The sequence below is a fragment of the Dromiciops gliroides genome, chromosome 2, assembly GCF_019393635.1.
Source record: "Dromiciops gliroides isolate mDroGli1 chromosome 2, mDroGli1.pri, whole genome shotgun sequence".
Lineage (NCBI taxonomy): Eukaryota > Metazoa > Chordata > Mammalia > Microbiotheria > Microbiotheriidae > Dromiciops > Dromiciops gliroides.
In genome coordinates, this window is record NC_057862.1 from 174,335,143 (window position 1) to 174,356,418 (window position 21,276).

Genomic DNA, 21,276 nt, shown 5'->3' on the forward strand with positions numbered 1-21,276 from the left:
AAAAAAAATTTGAATGATACTACTAGCTAAAAAGGACAATTGAGAAGTCATCAACAACTACTGATGTGCCAATTTTCTCATCGTTATTAAATCTTTATGAGAATTATCTAAATATATATTGAGTATATATATATATATATGCATATACACATATGTGTACATATATGTTTATATGTTGGATATATATCCTTGTATTTGTGGATATACATATATATATATATATATCCTTGAGATAGATATATACATATATATACATATATATATCCTTGAGATATGTATACATATATATATACATATATATACATATATCCTTGAGAAGAAAATATTGAGGCTTATGCAAATATTTTTCTTTCTTTTTTTAAAATGTTTTTTTAAAATTTTTTTAGTGAGGCAATTGGGGTTAAGTGACTTGCCCAGGGTCACATAGCTAGTAAGTGTTAAGTGTCTGAGGCCGGATTTGAACTCAGGTCCTCCTGACTCCAGGGCCGGTGCTCTATCCACTGCGCCACCTAGCTGCCCTGCAAATATGTTTTCAAACAAATCAGATAATTATTTCACACAATCAGCTAACAATAAACAGCTGACCTTAGAGTCAGGGAAATATGGGTTCAAATCCTGCTCTCTGTGTAAGCATGGGAAAGTTACTTTTAAATTAACCTCTCCATGCCCCAGCCAACTCTCTAGTAGTATAAGTTACAGTATATGTGCCAAACTGCATTGGTAGAAAGTTATAGGAGATCCCTGTATAAATGAAAACACATGACTAATCAAAATTAGCCAAAAATTATAGAGAATGGAGGGATAGCTGGTGACACAGTGGATAGAGCATCGGTCCTGGATTCAGGAGAACCTGAGTTCAAATCCGGCCTCAGACACTTAACACTTACTAGCTGTGTGACCCTGGGCAAGTCACTTAACCCCAATTGCCTCACTAAAAAAAAAAAAGTATACAGAATAAAGGATTCTAATGGGTTTATTGTTTGCTAGAGGAAAAAAAAACAGCATTTGGTTAGGTAGAACAAAACATAACCATAAGAGTTCCAGTAAGCAGAATTTGATATGTCAGTTAAGATTTTGAAAGATCCCTTAATAAATGCAGGCACAGAGATAACTTTATTCAGTGACCCTCTAATTATTAATGTCAAACGAGAAATAAAACAGAAGACATATACTCCCTGAAGGTGTTATCACTGTCATAAAGGATGTTCTCTGTAGCATCCAAATGGAAGAGGATCCCCTAAAGATGGGGAGACCATCTAGATCTTTCCATTTCCAGATGAAACTTTGCTGATTACATAAAGGTCCATAACACAACCAGGCCTCCTCAGTGAGATCCATGATTACTCAAAAGATATTGATCTAAAACCCATGCAAAATAAATGAGCTAAATGAAAATACTTACCCTTCTGCCTAGGAAATACAGTTAGTTCATAAGTACCTTTCTCTAGAACATAACACTACAGCTAGAGCAGAAATTTACCTTTTTTTTTAAACAGGGTTGTAGATGAGGCCTACAGGATTCTGTCCAGTACCAAAGAGCTATTCATCAGGAGCTTCTCAAACTAGAAGCTGCCCTTGAGCTCAAATAGCCAGATGGACTTCCAGATGGCATAGGGTCAGACAGACCACCTTCAGTATTTAGCATCTCCTAGCCAACAAGGGTCCTGAGCTCTGGGACATCTTGGTAGCTGCTAAGTGGAATCCTCAGAAATTAGGGCATAGAGGTGGGGAAAGGGAAGGTAACATAAAAGTTGTGGGTTTTTTTGGGAGGGGTCATATTCTAGTAAATCATTGCCTTCTCAAACAGTGGTTTACTGTGGCTGTACCCAGGGTGTGCTGGTAAATGTTTAACTACTGAATCTCAAAAATGTATGCATGACACACTTTAAGAATTAACTGGCATTACTAACATTTTCTCGATCACTTCCTTTAGCCTAAATAATCAACAAAATAATAAATTAAGCCCTGATTTGTGGCATTCACTGATTTTGGAGGTTTAAATGTTTACACTGAAAATCTAACAATCTGCTCTCCTGAACCAGCATGAATTGGCTCCATCACACCTCTGGTTACACCTAGGAAAATCTTCATGTTCACTAGACATAGCTACAACCATCTGTGCCATCTGTACCCACCCCAAACTATTCAGAAGGCCTATGAAATTCTATTAGCCCAAGGAATCACAGGCATTAACAGCTCTAAATATCCTACTTCCCCAGTCCAGGGCAAAGGGAAGAAGAAGAAGAAGAAGAAGAAGAAGAAGAAGAAGAAGAAGAAGAAGAAGAAGAAGAAGAAGAAGAACAACAACAACAACAACAACAACAACAACAACAACAACAACAACAACAACAACAACAACTACTACTACTACTACTACTACTACTACTACTACTACTATCTACTATCTACTACCTACTACCTACTACTACTACAAACATTTACATAATGCTTTAAGGTTTGCAAATTTCCTTACAAATATTATCTTATTTTATCCTTACAACAACCCTGGAAGGTAGATGCTATTATTATCTTCATTTTATAGATGAATAAACTGAAATAGATAAAGTGACTTGCCCAGGATTACACAGTTAGAAATATCTGAGTCCAGATTTGAACTATGGTATTTCTGACACCAGTTCCCATATTCTATCCACTGTTCTACCTATGCATTATTGGTTAAATAAGACTAGACACGAGTAAAGAGTAGCATGAACCTATTTAGTAAGGAAGTCAAGTGGAATTCATGTCTATGGAAGCTATAGATCTTGATTTGAAAGCAGGGTATCTAGATACAAATCTTTGTTCCAATACTTATCACCACAGTTAAAACATAAGATTTTGAGGGCAGAGCTTGTTTCAATTTTGTCTTTGCATCCTGAGCATCCAGTACAGTAACTGGCATAAGACAGTGAATTGAATTGAAATGAATTGAATTGAATATTCTCTTTATGGTTTGGAAGAGAAATGGGGCTGGGGGTGGGAAAGAAAATGAGCTCTGCTTAAGATATACTGCATTTGAGATGTCTCTGGGACATCAATTCTGAAATGTGCAGTAGACAGTTGGCCATACAGAAATGAAACTCAAAGGACACATGTCTCTCCCAAAAGAATGTTATCTCCTTAAGAGTAAGGATTATTCAAAGGGCTATAAAACTGTGCATATCCTTTGATTCAGCAATACTACTATTAGGTCTCTTTACCAAAGAGATCATAAAAAAGGGAAAAGGACCCACATGTACAAAATATGTATAGCTACTCTTTTTGTGGTGGCAAGGAATTGGAAATTGAGAGGATACCCATCAATTGGGGAACTGCTGAATAAGTTGTGATATATGAATGTAATGGAATACTATTGTGCTGTAAGAAACGATGACCAGGAGGAATTCCGAGAAACCTGGAAAGACTTACATGAACTGATGCTGAGTGAGATGAGCAGAACCAGGAGAACATTGTACACAGTAACAGCAACATTGTGTGTTGATCAATTGTGATAGACTTGATTCTTCTCACTAATACAATGGTCCAAGATAGTTCCAAAGGACTCATGATGGAAAATGCTCTCCAAATCCAGAAAAAAAAAAGAACTATGGAATGTAGATGCAGATTGAACCATATTATTTCTATTTTTTTGTTTTTCTTTTTTTCTGTTTTTCCTTTTTCTCTGATTCTTCTTTCACAGCATGACTAATGCAGAAATATGTTTAATGTGATTGTACATATATAACCTATATCAGATTACTTGCTGTCTTTAGGAGGGGAAAGGGGGGAAGGGAGGGAGAAAAAATTGAAACTAGAAATCTTATAAAAACAAATGTTGACAACTATTTCTACATGTAACTGGAAAATAATAAAATACTTTTATGAAAAAAAAGAAAATGAGGAAAATGCATTTGTTTAAAAATATTCTCTAGTGTAGACTTTTCATTAAGTTGGATAAGTTTTCTGGCTACTGCAAATTAATGAAGTACTCTATAATTGAACTGGAAAAAAGTAGGGATTACTTCATTTTTATACCTGTATTTCTAGCATCTAACACAGTTCCTGGCACAAAGTAGGAATTTAATAAAAAATTACTGATTTATGATTGCAAATCTTATCATAGTATCTAAAGAATCAAAGTTCTAAGTGACCCAAAGGGAAATGGTGAGATACATGGTGGGCATGTAAGTAGACTGCAGTGTATTTCCTATAGACAAGAAGTGGCAAAAAGTGTATTCAGTCAACAAATATTTATTAAGTGCTTACTATGTAGCAGGCACTGTGCTAAGTGCTGGGAGTCTCATATGTAATTGGAGAGATAATAGGCAAACTATAGACAAACAAAATATCTTCAGAAAATATTGGCAGTGATCTCAGAAGGAAGGCGTAAGTATTAAGAGTCACTAAGATAGGTTTCTTGCTGAAGGTGGGAGCAGATAGGGCCAAGGTAGCAGGAAAAGGGGTGAGAATGATAGGGATTTTCTCCATAGGAGTACAAGACTTTAAATCAAAAGGATGAAGAAAATAGAAACAGTATGGTGCAGTGGGAAAAGTCCTGGAGTCAAAGGACCTGAGTTCAAATCCTAGTTCTGCTTCTTATAACCTTGGTGAAAGTCACTTAATCTCATTGGGCCTCAATTTCTGGATCTGTTAAATGAGATCAGGTGGAGTGGCCTATATAAACTTCAAGGTCTTTTCCAACCCTCCTATCTAGGATATTTTGAACACTTTCTTTCAAAGACCCTCTCTTTGCCATGACATCTACCCAAGCATAGAAGGAAAACTAAGGGAAAAGGGAAAGGTAACTGGTATTCTACTGGCACTATTATTGTTTTTGATTTCCAACAAAGATTGAAAGACAGATAACTCTGAAGGGGCAGAAACCAATACCATGAAGAGAAAAAATAAAAGTCAGATATTAGGGGCTAAAGGTAAAGAGAAAGAAATATGAGTGACACCCTCCTTCCCACCCAGGAACCTCAGAGTCCAAAGGCCAACAAGGTAAGGATGGCAGAATTGAAGGTGGGATGGCACAATTGATCAATGTTCAATCACTTTCTTTTTTCCATATTGGTCAGGTTGTGAAAGACAACAGATTTTTTAAAAACCATAAAACATAAAGAAAGTATGTTTTGTTCTATACTTAGTTCTTTCTCTGGAGAGAGATGGCATTTTTCATGATGAATACTTTGGAATTGTCTTGGATCATTGTATTGCTGGGAATAGCTAAGTCATTCACAGTTAATCATCATACAATATTGTTGTTACTCTGTACAATGTTCTCCTGGCTCTACAAAATTAACTTTGTATCAGTTCATATAAACATTTCCAGGTTTTCCTGAAATCATCCTGCTTGTCATTTCTTATAGCACAATAATATTCCATCACAGTCATATACAACAAGTTGTTCAGCCATTCCCCGATTGATGCCACCAGAAAAAGAGTTTCTATATAAAATTTTGGTAACAATGGGTCCTTTTCCTTTTTATTATATCTTTGGGATATAGACCTAGTAGAGGTGTTACTGGAATAAAGAGTATACACAGTTTTATAGCCCTTTGGGCATAGTTCCAAATTGCTTTCCAGAATGGTTGGATCAGTTCACAATTTTATTAAAAGTACTTCAGTATCCCAACTTTCTCACATCCCCCCCCACCAACATTTATCATTTTCCTTTTCTGTCATATTAGCTAATCTAATATGTGTGAAATGGTACCTCCAAGTTGTTTTAATTTGCATTTCTCTAATCAATAGTGATTTAAAGCATTTTTTCATGACTATAAATAGCTTTGATTTCTTCATCTGAAAACTGCCTGTTCATATCCTTTGACCATTTATCAATTGGGGAATGGCTTATATTCATATAAATTTGACTTGAGTTCTCCAAATATTTGAGAAATGAATCCTTTAACAGAAACAATATAAAAACAATTTTTCCTGACTTTCTGCTTTTCTTTTAATCTTTGCTGCATTGATTTTTTTGTGCAAAACCTTTTTAATTTAATATAATCAAAATCATCCATTTTATACCTCATAATGCTTTCTATCTCTTGTTTGGTCATAAATTATTCCCTTATCAATAGATATAATATGTAAGCTATTCCATGATCTCTTAACTTGCTTATTATACCACCCGTGTCTGAATCATGTATTAATTTTGACCTTATTTTAATATAATGTGTAAGATATTGTATATGTAGTTTCTGCCATACTCTTTCCCAGTTTTCCCAGCAGTTTTTGTCAAATAGTGAGTTCTTGCCCCCAAAGCTTGCATCTTTGGGTTTATCAAACACTAGATTGCTATGATCATTTACCACTGCATATTGTATACCTAATATATTCCACTGATCCACCACTCTATGCTTTTGCCAGTACCAGATTGTTCTGATGATTATCGCTTTATAATATAGTTTGAGATCTAGTACAACTAGGTCACCTTCCTTCACATTTTTTCATTAATTCCATTAATATTCATGACCTTTTGTTCTTCCAGATGAATTTTGTTATTATTTTTTCTAGTTCTATAAAATTTTTTTGGTAGTATGGTTGGTAAGGCACTGAATAAGTAAATTAATTTAGGTAAAATTGTCATTTTTCTTTCTTTCTTTCTTTTTTCTTTTTTAGTGAGGCAATTGGGGTTAAGTGACTTGCCCAGGGTCACACAGCTAGTAAGTGTTAAGTGTCTGAGACCGGATTTGAACTCAAGTACTCCTGACTCCAGGGCCAGTGCTCTATCCACTGTGCCACCTAGCTACCCCTAAAATTGTCATTTTTATTATATTGGCTCAGCCTACACACAAGCATTAAGTATTTTTATAAGTGTTCAGATCTTTTTTTCTATGAAAAATTGTTTTATAATTGTTTTCATATACTTCCTGTATTTGTTTTAGCAGATAATAACCAATCACTTTCTAGGCTGGTACAGTGGATATAAAGAGGAAATGCATAATTGGAAAAGGAGGTAGGTTAATCATGTAGTATAAATGAGGGGTAACAGATGAACAATCCAAGTACTGTAATGATATTCAAGAAACATACCAAGGAACATACTAACATACCTATGGGAAGGTCTAAACCACTGGTTAGAGACATGGGGAAACATGTATAAAAATCATTGAGGGAGGAAAATCATAAATGAGGTATGATGTGCATTGCTTAAAGGAAACATCCACATCAACAAATCGATGGCTCCATTGAAATATGAAAACATTCAAGAGATCAGCACCTACCACAGACCCTCATATAGAGTTGCAATTTTTTACAAAGTATTTTTAAAACATGGTGTAGATAGAGAGAAAAGTAGATATATTTACAAGGAGAATAAAGAACCAAACAGAAGCAGAAATCACAACCCAAGAAATAGGATGCATTATCAAGCCTCTGAAGGGAAGTGGTACTTTCAGAACTAATGATTTAGGATTAACTAGTCTAAAAATATTTTTAAATCACTTATTATAAACTTTTGATTACCTATTTTTGGGGGAAAGAGTAAAAAGTTGTATAAGGATTGTTGTCCATTGTTTTATTAAATGGAGAGAATTAAGTTATTAGAAAACAAAAGCCAATGAAATTATTCAATACAAAAAAAATGTTTTGCCAGAGCCTTATAACACAAAATGTGGAAAGCAATAGACAGAATGATAACAGTGTAGTGGAAAGAAAACTAGCATACAAGCCAGAAGACATTGGTGTGAGTCCTAGTTCCAGCATTTAGCTATATGAATATGGGCAAGTAAAGTAACCACTCAAAACCTTACTTTCTCCATTTGGAACATCAAGATAATGAAACCCTCTCTGTATTCATCACAAGATTGTTGTGAAAATCAAATGAAAGCATTCTGCAGAATGTAAAGCATAACATAAATAAAATGGGATAATGAAGTATCAAGTTATGAGGAGGAAAAGAGTCAACTTTTGGGGTAGCTAGATGGTGCAGTGGATAGAGCACTGGCCCTGGAGTCAGGAGTACCTGAGTTCAAATCTGACCTCAGACACTTAACACTTACTAGCTGTGTGACCCTGGGCAAGTCACTTAACCCCAATTGCCTCACTAAAAAAAAAAAGAAAAAAAGAAAAAAAAGAAAAGAGTCAACTTTTGGGGTCACTTTAAGAGAGAAGCATTGAGTATGACCTGAGGAGAATCAAAGAAAGGAATGAAGAGTATACTTCATGGAATCCCAGGCTAGCACTCTGTCTACCCCTGGCCAACTTCTCCTTCTTTATGTTCTCTCTCATCTTCCTACCATGCCCCATTTGGCCCCAGTGTGTCAGGGATTGTAAAGTAGAGAGAAATTATCTTCTTATTACCCCAGCTGCTCTCCAATGATAGACTCTGAGCTCTCTATTCTACCCCTTTCAAAGAAAGAGAGACAGAGACAGAGACAGAGAAAAGAAAATGGAGAGAGTGGGAATCATTATTAGTTAATAATGATGAAGATGATGATAATAGTGGTGATGATGATGCTCTCTCACCACTTTACCAAGGTCAGAGACCCTTTACTGTGGCTGACATGAATTATGTTTCTCTGTGAAGAACGTTATTGCTAGAGAAAGGATTAATATGAAGCTATTTGGGCACCCATTAATTCCAAGGAAGAAAACCAAATTAAAAACTTCTCCATAACTAACAATGAGACAAAGACTGAAATTTATTGGCATAAGATGAAAGTGCTCACTATTGATTGTGGTGAAGAAAACCAGGTTCTTCTGGTTGGCATTGGTGCATGGTTCAGCGATAAGCCGAATTTCTACAGAGTGCTCACACGCTGTTTACTGGATCTGTGGGTATTGCATTTAGAGCTTATTTATTTGTGTTCTTTTTTCTTTAGAAAATTGATTGAAACAAAAATCCCCAAATTATGCTCTTGCTGACTAAATTGGTCACAGAGGATTTAGTCAATATCACACTCCCTACCTCCTCCAAAGTTTAATAAGTTGAGCATGAAATATAACTACAGTAAAATCTCATTATTTCGGATTCTCCTAATTCAGAATCTGTGACAGTGCAGACAGGGGCGGAGATGGAAGGGTGGGGGGAGTGTTACTAAGCAAATTGATTGTAAATATAAGAGTGCAAGGGGAACATTTAACCTATTTAAAGGAACAGATTTAGCAAGCCTATTTATACACATGTATGCTAATTATGCATCATTCTTATCTCTACCTTAGAGCAGGTCCCTTAAGGACCTCAACCTCCTCTACTCTGCCTTCATGTCTTTGCTCACACTATTGCTTAAGTTTGAAATGCCCAAAGGCTCCAGCACTTGTTAAATTCCTACTCCCTTTTCAAGACTGAGTCCAAAAGTCATTTCCTCCATGAGGTCTTTTCTAATTCTCCCAATCCGGAATTAATCTTCCTTAAACTTCACCATAGTGTTTTTCTCTGTCCTTTGCACTTATCCTGATAGAATTTGTATTATAGTTATCATAATATATATGATATCATATCATACATGTATAATATTAGATATATAATTAAAGGGAAGTAGCTGAATCTTTTTGCATTGCAATAAAGTGAAGAGAGCAATGGATTTGGAATCAGAGGTACCCATTATTATGATGATCATTATTATTATTAATAGCTAGTAGGGCTTTAAAGTTTGTAAAGCACTTTACAAATATCATCTCATTTTTTCTTCATGATAACAAGTGTCTGAGACCAGATTTGAACTCAAGTCTTATTGATTCCAGGTCCAGAGCTCTATCTACTGTGCCATCTACTGGACTCTTTCCCTTTCTATTTGTCCTTTGACCTACTCAAACTCTCTGGGTCTCAGTTTCCTGATCTGTAAAGTGAGCAAGACATAGTAAATGCCCTTTAGGATTCCTTCTAGCTCTAAGTATATGATTCTATGATTATTACATCACCCCAAGTGCCTAGTATGGTGTTTTCACAAGGTAGGTGTTTAATATTTACTGAATTTGATTGGAAATTAACAAACTCATTATGATTTTCAACATTTGTATATACCTAAAAATAATTATAAGATTGTGTGTGCCCAGGGAAGATATTTACATCGCCTTGGGTCATCTAAATTCATTCTACATAGAAGCATTGATAGATATTTCTGGATTTTTGCCCACCCTTCTCCAAGGGAAAAATGTCATTTCTGTCTTCAGAGGAGAAGGAGAAAGGGCAAGAGACTAGACACTCATTTCTCCATTATCTCAGATGGATACTAAACTAGAATTATATCTGCCCCCTCTTAATATTGCTGATCTAAGAGTGCAATAAGTTCAAATAAAAGCTATTTACTTGGTCACTAGACCTTAAGGGGGAGGATTAAGGAGAAAGCACTATGAATTGACTAGATGAAGCAAAGAGCTACTTTACCTTCTTATCTCTCCCCTTTTACCTTATAGTCCAAAGAATTGGTCTAAGGGTTGTGTTTTCTAAATTGTCCTTCTCAGTTCTAGGTACAGATGGTGGAATCCCTCTTGGATCTGGAATTGAGCCATGGCAACTTTGGGGGCAGGATTGTAGGCTGGATAATATGACCAATCCAACAGTGGAGGCCTTGGAAGCCAGGGTGCCAGGGACTCAATCCCCAAAAGGGTTTTGGAATTGGAATTTAGGACTATGCTAGATAGGAAATGAGCCAAACTGTGAGTCTAAACCCCTCGTCCTTCCCATAATATGAGGTGGTGCAAGTGAGATTATGTCCCAAGTATTGAGGGAATATGTTTATATGTGTGTTATTCCTTTGAAATAAATACTCCTTTATAAAAGTTAATCCAACTGTTAAGTGATTAATGGAACTGGTGTATAGGCAACACCCCTACAATTAGGGGAACACCATCAGTGGGTCCTGGAGCCAATGGCAGAGATACTAGATACTCCAACCCCCTTAAAGTTACTAGAGAATCCTGGGAGTGGGATGAAATGTAACATACTTGGCTTTCAGGCAGTAGGGGCCAGAGTAGTCTCTGTTACTCATGAATGCTGTGTTCTTAGCCATATTAAATACAGTTAGATCACTGCCCAAATAATCAAATGGATGGCCCTACAACTAAGCAAAGTCAGCTAAAAAATACAGGATTGCCTCTACCACAAGTCACTGAACACAGAGCCAAGGTCTTCCAAAGATCCATGGGACAGTTATCTGGGAAAAGTGGACTAAAGAAGGAGTTGGGTAATCTCTCCTTGAAGCTGACTCTAAACAATGATGCCTTGGCTACAGAGAATCATTAGTTAAGAAGCCCCTGCGCAATATCTGTTGTGCAATATTAAAAAGACAGGACCTTGTCTTTTTCTTTGGACAAATCCTTGAGAGCATTGGAGCTGTGTTTGGATTGTTTAACTGCTGAGTTCAAGCTGCATTTGACTTATTTCCAGGATGTTCTATTTAGTGAGCAATAGTTGCCAACCTTTGATGTTGCTCCCTGTAACTTACCCCCATTCATTGGCCTTGCCTGTCTCAGTCTCTGCTCACAGTGAGATCATCCCTCACTCCCTCATTGTGTGTGTGTGTGTGTGTTAATCATTCTCCATCACATCCCCACAAACTGAGAAGCCTTTTTCTCTATATCTCTTCCACAATTGTCCTAGAAGGATATTTTCTTATCAATAATGAAAAACCCTTTGTGTTTTCTACTTTTCTCTCCAGTAACTTTCAGAATATACACAGTGTTCCAAAAATCTTTTTTATGATAGTAAAGCTTAAAACTACCCTTTGACTTTTGAGATAGCCTATATCTGACAGTCCCCAAAGTGAAGAATGCAATAGTATTGGTGATTCAGTGCATGATGAACCAGCTCTATCCCTATCCCCTTCCTAATAAAGCTAGTTAAGATAGTCAAATAAATATCCCACTTCCATCTTCAACCTCAACCTCCCCTACCCCCTTTTTTTTTCTCCAGCTTGGTTAGCTGGTGGCTGAGCTGATTGACAGGTATGAGAATGTAAATGTTATACAAACCCTAGGGGTAAGCTCTGTGTGGAATGGAGGTCTAGGTACTTATTTGTACATAGCATAGTGTTTGTACTATGGAAACAGTACAGGGATTCCTATTGAATGTTATTAACTGGTTGGTGAAAACTCTTGGGTGTTAGCCAAAATCATGAGAGCATGTGGAATGAGCACCTTATTTAGCATCAGAGAAGCTAGGTTCAAATTCAACTCTACTACTTGCTACCCATGTGGCAATGGGCAAACCACTTCTTACCTTTGGGCCTCAATTTCCTGACCTCTAAAATGAGGAGATTGGATCAAATTAGTGATCTTCAAATATCTTTTATTTTGTACCACTGTCTGTCAAAAAATTACACATATACCTCCAATTGATGCATATTTCTTTATTATGTATACATACATATTATCAAATTAATACATACATTAAAAATTTTAGACAAGAAGAGAAATAGAAAACTGAGTTAAAGATGAAATAATATTTGATTCTAACGTCAATGTGGAGCCATTAGGATTTATTGAAAAGGGAAATAACATGGTCAGATCTGTGTTTTAGAAAAAACAATTTGGCAGCTCTGTATAGGATTATTAAATGGGGATAGACTTGAGGCAGAGAGAGCAATTAGAATACTATTGTAGTAGTCCAGGTGAGAGATGTTGAGATCCTAAATAAGTGTGGATGCTGTGTGAGAGAAGATAAAGGGACGGATAAGAGAGATGTTGTGGAGGTAGAAATTTGTCCCCTCCATTTGTCAGCTGACTGGTTATGTGGAGTAAAGAAAAGCGAAGAGTCAAGGATAATATCAAGGCTGAAAATTTAAATAACTAAGTCAAAAGAATGAGGGAAGTTTAGATGAAGGTGAATTTGGAGGATAGAGTAATGAATTATTTTGGACATATTGAGTTTGAGGTGCCCATGGAACATCCATCTTTAAAAGTCCAATTGGCAGTTTGTGATGTGTAACTAGAGTTCAAAAGAAAGATTAGGAATATATATAGAGAGAAATGGGAATCATCTGTATAAAGATAATAATTAAAGGCATGGGAGGTGATGAAGTCACCAGTTGAAAGAGTATAATATGGAGACAGAGAAGAAAAGAGGATCCAAGGCAAAGCCTTGAGGTGCACCCACAGTTATGAGACACAAATCAAGAAAAATCAGTAAGAATGGTGACACAATAGGTCAGTGAGGTTGACTTCAATCCCTGGTAAAACTCCAGAAAACATTATGAAAGGGATAATTAGTAAATATCTAGAAAAAGAAACAGTTATTGCAGAGAGGTGTTATGGCTTCAAAAGAGAGGGTCATGCCAAACTAATCTCATTTCCATTTTTTGATAAAGTTGTTCAACTTTAGGGAATGATACATAGTTTACCTAAATTTCAAGAATGCATTTGTCAGTCTTTCAAGACTTTCTCATGGAAAAAGGGAAAAATTTTCATCTAGATGATTACACTGTTTACTGGGTTTGGAATTGGTTGAATGACCAGACCCAAGAACAAGTCATTATTGGGTTGATGGCAACTTGGAAGAAAGTCTGTAGTGGAGTATCCCAGAAATTTGTATTCAGATCTGTGCTGTTCACCATTTTATCAATGTCTTTGATGAAGGCATAAATGGCACACTTATCAAATTTTGCAATGACACAAATCTGAAAAAGATGGCTAATGCTTTGGATGACAGTCAAGATGCAAAAAAAAAAAATCTAGGCAGGCAAGAACATAAAGATGACTCTAATAAGATGAAATGTAATAGCACTGTGCCTGACATATAATAGGCATTTAATAAGTATTTGTCGATTGATTGATTGAATAGGGATAAATTTGAAATCTTATACTTGTATTCAAAAGAATCAGTTTCACAAGTACTAGAGGAAGGAAGGATGGGCATACATAATGGTCTATGTGAATAAGAAAAAAACTGAAGATTTTAGTAGACTTCAAGTCCAATATGAGAAAATTATGTGATGAGGCAATGTGATATAACAACCAAGAAACCCAATGTAGCCTTAGGTTCCATTAAGAAAGGTGTAGTATTCAGAAGATGGGGAAGCTAGGTAGGACAGTAGATTAAGCACTGGGCTTGGAATCAAAAAGATATCTTCCTGGTGGCGGCTAGGTGGCGCAGTGGATAAAGCACCGGCCCCGGATTCAGGAGTTCCTGAGTTCAAATCCGGCCTCAGACACTTGACACTTACTAGCTGTGTGACCTTAGGCAAGTCACTTAACCCCCATTGCCCCGAAAAAAAAAACAACCAGATATCTTCCTGAGTTCAAATCCAGCTTCAGGCACTTACTGGTTGTGTGACACTGGGCAAGTCATTTACCCTGTTTGCCTCAGTTCCTCATCTGTAAACTGAACTGGAGAAGGAAAGAGCAAACTATCCAAGTATCTTTGCCAAGAAAACTTGAAATAGGGTCACAAAGAGTCAAACATGACTGAAATAACTGAACAACAACAAAAAGTATTCAGAAGAAGTTCAATGATGGATCCACTATACTCTCCCCCAGTCAAACCACATTAAGGTTATCACGTTTGGTTCTGAGCATCATATTTTAGAAAAGATATTGAATACCTAGAGAACATCCAGGGGAAGGCAACCAATATGGTGAAGGAATTTGAGATCATGCCATAAGGTTCAGTTGAAAGAACTATGCTTTTTAACTTGGTAAAAAGAAACCTTAGCAGGGCCAGGATAGCTGTTTGGGGTTATATGAATGTCTGTTGTGTAGAAGAGGTATTAAATGTTTTCTGCTTGACCAGATGATAGCACTAGGAGCAGTAGGTGGCGTTTTCATTGATACGAGTTTATGGGGCAGCTAGGTGGCACAGTGCACCAGCAACAGCAACAGCCCTGGATTCAGGAGGACCTGAGTTCAAATCTGACCTCAGACACTTGACACTTACTAGCTGTGTGACCCTGGGCAACTCACTTAATCTTCATTGCCCTGCCAAAGAGAGAGAGAGAGAGAGAGAGAGAGAGAGAGAGAGAGAGAGAGAGAGAGAGAGAGAGAGAGAAAGAGAGAGATAGAAAATTTATGGCTGGTTTTTAAAAATTTCTTAGTAATTAGCACTATCCAAAAGTGCATTGGAAAAACAGCATGAGGGGCAGCTAGGTGCCACAGTGGATAAAGCACCAGTCCTGGATTTAGGAGGACCTGAGCTCAAATCTGCCCTCAGATACTTGACACTTACTAGCTGTGTGACCCTGGGCAGGTCACTTAACCCTCATTGCCCCACCAACAAAAAAGAAAAGAAAAGAAAAGGAAAGGAAAGGAAAGGAAAGGAAAGGAAAGGAAAGGAAAGGAAAGGAAAGGAAAGGAAAGGAAAGGAAAGGAAAGGAAAGGAAAGGAAAGGAAAGGAAAGGAAAGGAAAGGAAAGGAAAGGAAAGGAAAGGAAAGGAAAGGAAAGGAAAGGAAAGGAAAGGAAAGGAAAGGAAAGGAAAGGAAAGGAAAGGAAAGGAAAGGAAAGGAAAGGAAAGGAAAGAAGGAAGGAAGGAAGGAAGGAAGGAAGGAAAGAAAGAAAGAAAGAAAGAAAGAAAGAAAGAAAGAAAGAAAGAAAGAAAGAAAGAAAGAAAGAAAGAAAGAAAGAGAGAGAAAGAGAGAGAAAGAGAGAGAGACAGACAGACAGACAGACAGACAGACAGACAGACAGACAGACAGAATGAGTATGGCTAGGGCTGTTTTTTGAGTGTGGAAGACAGGAATTCAACTGTTGTTTCTAACATATACTAGTGATATGATGATGGGTAAAACATTTATATCTTTTCTGTACATAGTTATTTACATATTGTCTCCTTCACTAGCATGTGAGCTCCCTAAGGGCAGGGACCATGTTTTTACCTTTCTTTATAATCTCAATACTTAGCAGAGTTACTGGGATATAGTAAGCATTTAATAAGTGCATATTGAAAGACAACTTCTCATTAGCTCCTGTTAATTCTTACATACTTATGCTACAGAGAAGTTACTTATTTGTTTCAAGAGAATTTTCCCTATACCTATGAAATCAAAGGTACAGATCCTAAACCCCTCCAACCCTTCCAACCCAGCAGTAAAAATGGGATATTTTATCAGTGTGTTTTCCCTCACTAGAGGTCTTCATGTGAAGAACAGACTGGATGACCACTTATCCAGGAAACTGTCAAGGCCATTATTGGTCAGGTATGAATTGGACTCAGTTCCTTCTAACTCAAATTCTGTAATTTGGTGATTATTGGAACAAAAGGCAAAGGTAATAAAGAGTGAGTAATACTCCTAGCCAAGAGATGATAAACTTATAGGATATTGGGAAAATACAGAAAGTGGCAGCCAGGGAGACAAATAGGTTTGGAACTCAGGGACACTGGTAATCATGTAGGGAATAGTAGAAGCAATCAGTCACTGTTGAGATCTGTAATTTGAATAATCAACATTGCAATTTTATTTGGCATAATATTTTCTTTGGCCTTTTTCCTTTGGTCTATCACCTAGATGATTCTCTTTCCTATATTATAGAATTGTAGAATTCTCAGAATAGAAAGGAATAATTTAATCTGACCTCATTTTAGGGATGAGGAAAAAGAGAGATTCCATACTGATATGGTACTCCTCTGATCTCAAGAAGGTGAAGTTAATTTCCCAAGGTCATACAGATTGGCTGATATGAGACTGGCACAGAAGTCTCTCTTAATGCTCAGTTTAGGGCTCTTTCCAAACATGAGCTCACAGTTTATTTGTGGCCACACACTGTGTATCCTAGTTTGCATCTTCAAAAGGATAATCAGAACTTTCCTATGAGTTCTATGAAAATGAATATGTGTAAATTACAAGACTTTAAATTTATCTAGTGATTTATCCTATGTCAAAGCAGACTTATTATTTTATTTGGTCATTTCAAGATTCTCAGATGTCATAAAAATAGATATTTACCATAACTTTAAAAAAAATAGTCCAGAACCATTCAAAGCCCTTTAGAGTCTAGTATCAGCTTACTTTCCCAATATTATTATATAGTATTAGAATGATCTCCTCCACATTCCTTTTGCTTCAACCTAACTATGCTGTGTTTCTCTGGCTCTAGGATGACCTTTCCCAATCCTCTGCCTTTTTCCAACCCTCTGCTTAAATTGTTCCCTTTCCTGAAATTGTTCCCTTTTGCCTCCATCCTTTAATTGTTGAATTTCTGCCATCTTTTATAGCCCAACTCAAATTCAACCTGCTCCATGAAGCCTTCCTTGCACTCCAACCCCTTACCTATTCTCCCCCTCCCCACCCATTCCCCAGTGAGAACAGAACCACAGATTTAGAAAAATAATTAACTCAAAGTCATCGCCTTACCATATTTAGGTATAGAAGTCATCCAGTCCAACCCTTACATTTCATATATGCAAAAAAACTGAGGCATAGAGATGTTGTTACTTGCTCAAGGTCATACAGATAGTAAATGTCAGAGCCAAAATTTAAACTCAAGTCTTCTGAGTATAACTGAAACTTAGAATTTTGATGGCTGTGGCAAATTTAGTTGGGATTTGGGAGGGGGCAGTATAAATACCCTAAGTTACTCTAAGCCAGTGTGCCCCTTACCATCAGTTCTGATTCTGGGAACTTGTCAAGGCATTTTTCCCCGATACTAAGTGGTTCAATAAATTATTACAAGCTTTTGACATACCATGCACTATTTTAAAAAATCTTAATGGTATTTTATTTTTTTCCAGTTACATGTAAAGATAGTTGTCAACATTTGTTTTAATAAAATCTGGAGTTCCAAAATTTTCTCCCTCCCTTCCTTCCCTCTCCCCTTCACAAGATAGCAACCAATCTGATATATTTATATATGTACAATCATGTTAAATATATGTCCACATTAGTCAAGTGAAAGAAGAATCAGAGTAAAAGGGGAAAAGCTCAAGAAAGAAAAAAGTGAAAATAATATGGTTCAATCTGCATTCAGATCCCACAGTTCTTTTTCTGGATGTGGAGAGCATTTTCCATCATGAGTCCTTTGGAATTGTCTTGGATCATTGTATTGCTGAGAAGAGTCAATTCTATCAGAGCTGATCATCACACAATGTTGATGTTACTGTGTACAATGTTCTCCTGCATACCATGCACTATTGAACTATTATCTACTCCTACCCTATCTTTGATAGAAAGAAAAGAATGTTGTTGTTTTTTTCTAAAATTTCTGGAATAGATTTACATGGGGGATAAAGATGAAAGTCACAAAAGTAATATTGTATTCCTACTGAGTTCATCTATAGGACCCATCACATATACTGATTTCATTTGTGGTTTTCTTAGCAAAGATACTGGAGTGATTAGCCATTTCCTTCTCCAGTTCACTTTATAGATAAGGAAACTGAGGCAAACAGAGTGAAGTGATTTACCCAGGGTCACATGGCTACCAAGTGTCTAAAGCTTGATTTGAAGTCACAAAGATGAGCCTTCCTGAGTCCAGGCCTGACACTTTATCTATTATGCCACCTTCTTATTCCTAAGCTTAAGTAGGTGACTACACAATTTTCAAAGATGCTTGGGAAACCAAACATTATAGGAAGCATTTGGAGGGGAGGGGTTGGAGTTATTAGTACAATGTGGAGAACACCAGAACTCATGCCCCACCAAATATAGTTCCCTCTTCCCCTACCAAGCCACACAATAAGATCCCATTGTTGTTGATGCAGCATGATAAAATATGGAAGAGGAGACGCAATAAAATTTTCCTTCCTGATGCCAGAGAAGAGTTCCTGTAACTAGTTGACTTCTGTGCCTATGCACTGAGGTCCTTGTGTGTTTTGTGGGTATATCTACCAGCTGATTGTGTTTGAATACTAACATGGAAGAAGGAAATAATCATTTAATCCTGATTGAGGCTGTAATCCTTTTATTCTTGAATATCCTTTAAACATGCAAAGAAGGACAGTTAATATTCTCATAGCCAATCTTTTTCCATCTCATCTTCGAGAGGAAAATTATCAGGCACCTTACAAAACCAGTCAAGTTCTGAGGAGCTGAAAGCATTTTATAGATGTGACCTCATTAATGATCTCTAACATCCCTTCCAGCTCTCATTCTAAGTCCCTAAATAACTCTGTGGGGAGGAAAGTGAGGAAATAAATTCCCCCTTTTCACCAAAGCTCCAGGCCAACAGAAGAGTGCAGCCACCAAGTATTTATTGAGTGCTTATTATGGGCAAGGCACTTTACTATGTACTGATGAGTTTACAGGGAAGTATAACACAGTCCATGCCCCCAGCCCCTCCCTGAGAATGAAGTCTAAGAAACAAGACATGCATATGAAAAGATAGGTAGCAACACAAGGCAGCCTATGGCAAATTATACACAGGGGCATTATAGGAATTAGGAAAGGGAGAAATCCCTATCAGCTGCAGTGGTCAGGAATGGGTGAGTGAGCAAGCCCAAAAGTTCAAGGGACTTGGCGAGTTCTGTAAACATTGACTGAACTACTCCTTAGCTCCTGGCTTGAATTACGCATTCATCAGAGCATGAGAGTGCTTCCAAAGGAGTATTATCTAAACTTCATTGATTGGCCAGAATCAGGCTGGCATCCCAAGAATTTCCAAGTGCTTTTGTTTTTTGAGGTGGTAGAAATCATAATAATGAGTGTACTATTGGTTATTGTATTGTATTGGTAAGTGTATTACTTGAATAATGCTTTATGGTTGCAAATTACTTTCCCCACAGCATCCCTGTGAGATAGATAATGCAGATATTATTATTCCCATTTATAGATGAGAATACCAAGGTTCAGTGGAATCGCATGACATGACCAAAACTTCTGAAATGAAGCAGGAGGGGAGAGTGAAAAGAGTACTGTATTAGTAGGCAGAAAAACTGTGTCTAGTGTCCCTTTCACTACTTATTACCTTAGTCTGATAAGGTACTTAACTTCCCCAAGTCTTAGTTGCAACTAAGCTGACTTGGACAGCTAGGTGGCACAGTAGATAAAGCACTGGCCCTGGATTCAGGAGGACCTGAGTTCAAATCCGGCCTCAGACACTTGATCCCTACAAGCTGTTTGACCCTGGGCAAGTCATTTAACCCTTATTGCCCTGCAGCAATAATAATAATAATAATAATAATAATAATAATAATAATATCTTAACTTTATATATAAAGGCAGGTAACTAGAGCATATAATTTCTTGAGGTCCCTTCTAGCTATAAAATCTGTATTTCTGTGATTTCTTCTCTCCCTCCCAACCAATCAATCATACTACCTCTTTGTCTTTCACATATGACTGCTTTCTCTTTAGTAGTAGAGTGTTACGGAATACATATCTCTCTATATATGGTAGAATGCTAGAAATATTTCACTAAGCTACACAGTACTCAAAATGTGCAGGTCAGAGAGTAAGCCAGGTCTGTTTTAAAGTCATGAACCCTATTTACATTCTTGATTTTATGTTTGCCTTGAAGGCTGATAAGTCCTCAATGGAAGTCTGAAATATTTTGGAGAGGTAATTGTGGTTTATAAGAGAAAAAGAAAAAGGGGGAAAGGGGCAATTCACCCAAACTGATCTTAACTGGGAACTCTATAATCTCAGTAACAATTTGCTGTTCAAACACTATTCAAAACTTCCTGATTTTTCATTCATTCATTCATACATATAAAGCTTCATATCCAGGAGTAGGAAGACAAATAATCCCCATATACTGACTAAGGCATCTAAAACTCTCTCCCTCTTTGCAAAGTGGTATTATTTAAAATACCCCACTCCAAACAATCATAGAATCACTTTTTATGGTAACAAAGAACTAGAGGGGCAGGTAAGTGGCACAGTGGATAGAGCACCTGGTCTGGATTCAGGAGGACCTGAGTTCAAATCCAGCTTCAGACACTTGACACTTACTAGCTGTGTGACCCTAGGCAAGTCACTTAACCCCAATTGCCTCACCAAACAAAAAACAAAGAACTGGAAACAAAGTATATATATCAACAATGAAATGGATAAACAAATCATGGTTCATAAATGTAAGAGATTAGAATTATAGTATAACAAATAGAGTCAAATAAAGTCAACAAGCAGTTATTAAGTAACTACTATGCACCAGACACTATGCTAAGTGCTAGGGACATAAGGAAAGGCAAAAAGTTCCTACCCTCAAGGACTTCATAATCTTATGGAGGAGACAATATGCAAACAACTACATGCAGACAAAATATACACAGAATAAATTCAAGACTACCTCAGAAAGAAGGCACTAGCATTAAGGGAAATCAGGAAAGACTTCTTGCAGAAGATGAGATTTTAGCTGAGACTTGAAGGAAACCACAAAAGCTAGGAGACAGAGATGAGGAGAAGAACATTCCAGACATAGAGGACAGTGAAATGAAAAGCACAGAGTAGTATATGAAGATACATATAAACTGATGCAAAGGAACT